Source organism: Balaenoptera musculus, chromosome 19, assembly GCF_009873245.2.
Source record: "Balaenoptera musculus isolate JJ_BM4_2016_0621 chromosome 19, mBalMus1.pri.v3, whole genome shotgun sequence".
In the NCBI taxonomy this organism is placed as follows: Eukaryota; Metazoa; Chordata; class Mammalia; order Artiodactyla; family Balaenopteridae; genus Balaenoptera; species Balaenoptera musculus.
In genome coordinates, this window is record NC_045803.1 from 9,501,612 (window position 1) to 9,506,637 (window position 5,026).

General features: G+C 45.0%; 1 non-coding gene across 1 annotated transcript; it reads right to left on the bottom strand.

The window, feature by feature from the left end:
* Nucleotides 1-1,681: 1,681 nt before the first annotated feature.
* LOC118886003 lies at nt 1,682-1,785 on the bottom strand. The gene has a single exon (XR_005017635.1). It is a non-coding gene; the product is annotated as a U6 spliceosomal RNA (small nuclear RNA).
* Between the last annotated feature and the right edge of the window lie 3,241 nt (nt 1,786-5,026).

Genomic DNA, 5,026 nt, shown 5'->3' on the forward strand with positions numbered 1-5,026 from the left:
CTTCGTTGCGGTGCGCGGGCTTCTCACTGCAGTGGCTTCTCTTGTTGCGGAGCATGGGCTCTAGGCGCATCGGCTTCAGTAGTTGTGGCTTGCAGGCTCAGTAGTTGTGGCTTGCGGGCTCTAGAGCGCAGGCTCAGTCGTTGTGGCGCACGGGCTTAGTTGCTCCGTGCCATGTGGGATCTTCCCGGACCAGGGCTCGAACCCGTGTCCCCTGCATTGGCAGGCGGATTCTTAACCACTGCGCCACCAGGGAAGCCCTTGTGCATTGTTGAAGCATGTTACTCGTGACTGATATTCTCTCCCCCTTCCTAGGTCCCTATGTAGACTTCTGCCAGGTGCCTGGAGGCACCACCAATTATAGATGTTACAGCTTTAGCACCTTTTTTGGGTTTATTTAGTTACTTCTCCTGATCATTGCTGTGTGGCAGGGAAATATCATTCATATCTGATTCTGTGCAAAATTGTGTATTGCACACAAACATAGCCACTAATGAGTTCATTAAGTGTTGAATAAATTAAGTAATTGTTTTCAATGATTTCTATTATGCCAGAAGCCTTAGTGGGTTGTTACAGAAGTGTTTAATAACAGTGTTAAATGGTATTTGGGGAAATCAGTTGGGGTTTTTGGATGGAGCTAGGAGTGCATTATTTTCCTCACTTGAAATAGCTGTTTACTGCCCAATTTTCTATTTCATGCTTTTAGGAGAATGGATGAGATTTAGATGATGAGGGATGCCTGTTTAAAGAGATACACACCTACATATGTAATATTTTGCATGTAAAATCTATGTAGAAAATATATGTACATACAACTGGGCCATGTTCCACCAAACAGTACTTACCCTTTTTTTTTTTTTAATTATTTATTTATTTATTTTTGGCTGTGTTGGGTCTTCGTTTCTGTGCGAGGGCTTTCTCTAGTTGCGGCAAGTGAGGGCCACTCTTCATCGCGGTGCGCGGGCCTCTCATTATCGCGGCCTCTCTTGTTGCGGAGCACAGGCTCCAGACGCGCAGGCTCAGTAATTGTGGCTCACGGGCCGAGTTGCTCCGCGGCATGTGGGATCTTCCCAGACCAGGGCTCGAACCCGTGTCCCCTGCATTGGCAGGCAGATTCTCAACCACTGCGCCACCAGGGAAGCCCCTTACCCATTTTTAAATTTCCTTAAAAATTTTTTTAATTAAAAAAAATTTTTTTTATTTTGGCCACGCTGTGCAGCTTGCAGGATCTTAATTCCTCCACCAGGGATTGAACCCGGGCCATGGCAGTGAAAGTGCAGAGTCCCAACCACTGGACCGCCAGGGAATTCCCACTTGCCAAATTTTTTCTATTCCATTTTTTTAAATTGAAGTATAGTTGATTTACAATGTTGTGTTAATTTCTGATGTACAGCAGAGTGACTCAGTTACACACACACACACACACACACACACACACACACATATATATATACATTCTTTTTCATATTCTTTTCTATTATGGTTTATCACAGGATATTGAACATAATTCCTCATGCTATACAGTAGGACCTTGTTTATCCATTCTATACATACCAGTTTGCATCTGCTAATCCCAAACTCCCACCCATCTCTCCCACACCCCCTGCCCCCTTGGTAACCACAAGTCTGTTCTCTATGTTTGTGAGTGTGTTTCGTAGATAGGTTCATTTGTGTCACATTTTAGAAAAATATGGAACGTTTCACGAATTTGCGTGTCATCCCTGTGCAGGGGCCAAGCTAATCTCTGTACCATTCCAATTTTAGTGTATGTGCTGCGAAAGCAAGCACTCTATTCCATTTTTTAAAACTGCTGAGCACATGCCATTAGTTTGCCTAAAATGCTGATCTAGGGGCTTCCCTGGTGGCGCAGTGGTTGAGAGTCTGCCTGCCAGTGCAGGGGACACGGGTCGACCCCTGGTCTGGGAAGATCCCACATGCCGCGGAGCAACTAGGCCCGTGAGCCACAACTACTGAGCCTGCGCGTCTGGAGCCTGTGCTCCGCAACAAGAGAGGCCGCGATAGTGAGAGGCCCGCGCACCGCGATGAAGAGTGGTCCCCGGTTGCCGCAACTAGAGAAAGCCCTCGCACAGAAACGAAGACCCAACACAGCCATAAATAAAATAAATAAATAAATAAATATTAAAAAAAAATATATATATATATTAAAAAAAAATGCTGATCTAGGCCATATAGAAAGACTGGAACCATCTCAAGCCTCCTCGGTATTGACAGGGCCTCAAGTGACTCCCAGTCCCTGTCCCCACTAGGATGTGCACTCCAGGAGGGAGCCACCTTTGTCCTGCTCACAGCTGTATGTCCAGAGCACAGCAGAGGTCCTGGCACATAGTAGGTCTTCAATATTTGCAGAAGGAATGAGTTGGGCTCCAGCTACAGAGCCTCGTCGCTATAAGAGGCTGTTACCCTGGTGCAGATCCCGCTTCTGCTACCTACCAGCTATGTGACTTTGGGCAAGCACTGCCAGCTGTCACCATCTGGTGACAATGGCTCTGTTACACCTCACCCAAAGGCCGCTGATGAAGGTTACATAAGAGCAGAAGAAAAAAGCCCTGGAGGGCCACTCTCTGGAGCCTAGCCTCCATCTCTCTCTCCCTTTCTCCCCTGCCCCACCCACTCCTATTATTGGGACACCCCTCTTGCTTTTTCCCAAGGAGCCTGGCATGGGAGGAAGGGCTCGGGCTGGCCTTGGATTGGGCTTGGGCCCGGGTTCAAGCTCAGAGTGACAGTCTGGCGGGCAGGCAGCGACATGACTCAGCTTTGTCTTCTAGTGACAGATCAATGTTTCTAGACCATTTGGCCCCTCTCCGCCATCTGCTTTTTGGGGGTCAACATTATTGAGGTATAATTTACATACAATAAATTGCATCCGTCAAAGCAGACAACGGGATGGGTTTTGACAGATACATACACGCTTGAAAAACCACCACCACAATCAAAACACACAGCATTCCTACCCGCCCCCAAACTTCCTCGTGCTCCTTTGTTGTCTTTCCCACCATCCCCTCCCAGGCCCAGGCCACCACTGATCTGCTTTTGGTCCCTAAGGATTCGTTTTGACGCGTCTAGAATTTCACATTAGTGGAATCATATGGTATATGGCTTTTTGCATTGGCTTCTTTGACTCAGCATAATGCTTTTGAGAGTTAGTCATATTTTTACATGTATCCGTAGTTCATTCCTCCCCTCTGTGGCCCCCCCAGCCCGTCTTAATCACTGAGTATTCCATTGTCTGGATGTACAGTTTGTCTCATGTGTTCACGGACATTGGGCGGTTTCCAGTTTGAGTTAACGTGCATAAAGGCGCATTTGTAAACATGTCTTTGAGTGCCATTCACTTATCAGAGCAAATATTTTGTAATGTCCAGGGGCGATACACGGAAGATTTGTTACTTGGTAAATGCATTGGCTCATTCCACAGTCCCTGGGACCCTCTTTCCTCCCACTGTGCCTAGTGTTAACCCCTGGGCTGCTGGGTCAGGGGGAGACCCAGGGGGTCCCCAGGGAGAGCCAGGAGGGTAATAGTAGGGGACTCTTGGCAGTGACCATTTACCAATGGATTAATAACCCATAATTTAATGCTTTTGTGTTTAAACCACAGGCATGGCCATACCAGTGCATGTGCTGGCTTGAATGTCAGCTCTGGGAAAGTCCTCTTGGCTCTCCTGAAATGAAGTTCACGGATGATATAACCCACGGGCACGTGATATTAAAAATGATTCCAATAAACACAAGGTCCTACTGTACAGCACAGAGCACTAGATTCAACATCCTATGATAAACTGTAATGGAAAAGAATATAAAAGAAAAGAGTGTGTATATATATATATATATATATATATATATATATATATATATATATATATATAACTGAATCACTTTGCTGTACAGCAGTAATTAACACAACATTGTAAATCAACTATATTTCAATAAAAAATAAAAATAAATAAAAATAAAACAAAAGCAAATACTTCACACACACACACAAAATGATCCCACTGCCTGAACTGTAAGAAAAAGGAGAAATAAAAGGATAGGAATTTAAAATATACATTTCAATATGCAAATGTGCGGGGCCACCTTCCTAGAACCCGAGGAGGGAGACAAACATTTACACCTGAAACATAGGCAGCTCCTAACAGGGCTGTAAACATGCGGTGTAGGTGTTGAATTACCAAGAACCAGGTGGAACGTGGTTTTCTGATATTGTTGACAATCCTTGGCCAAGTTTCGAACAAAACACGATACAAGCTTCCCTCATCTTACATGGTAGTTACACTTCCTGGAAAAGTCAGAACCTATGAAAACCATTCAAAAAGGACTTCGTGTTTGCCTAAGGAGAGTTAGGTTCTAGGCTCAGATAATTCTTAACCAGGTTTTTCCAAGTAAGGCTAAAATTTCGATAGTTTGCACTAGTATGGATGGGCTGGTTGTTAAAATATTGAAATACTTCTGGCTGGTGAATAGTATAAGAGTAAGTGAGAAATCGTAAAATTCAATAATATGTATTGCAATAAATTAGTTCAAGTTAGTTGTTGCGATGGGTTTTCTGTCATCCCATTACTTAGTTGGTAATAAAGATATTGAATAGACAAAACTATTAGACAATATATATATATATATTTTAAATTATTTAATTAATTAATTTATTTTTGCCTGTGTTGGGTCTTCGTTTCTGTGCGAGAGCTTTCTCCAGTTGCGGCGAGCGGGGGCCACTCTTCATCGCGGTGCGCGGGCCTCTCACTATCGCGGCCTCTCTTGTTGCGGAGCACAGGCTCCAGATGCACAGGCTCAGTAGTTGTGGCTCACGGGCCTAGCTGCTCCGCGGCATGTGGGATCTTCCCGGACCGCGGCATGAACCCGTGTCCCCTGCGTTGGCAGGCGGATTCCCAACCACTGCGCCACCAGGGAAGCCCCAAGACAGTATTTTAAGGGCTAGAAAAGTTTCAGATGTAATTGCTGTTAGTTCAGGAACAGCAAAGAGAGGAGAAAAACACCAAAACACTGCAGTTGC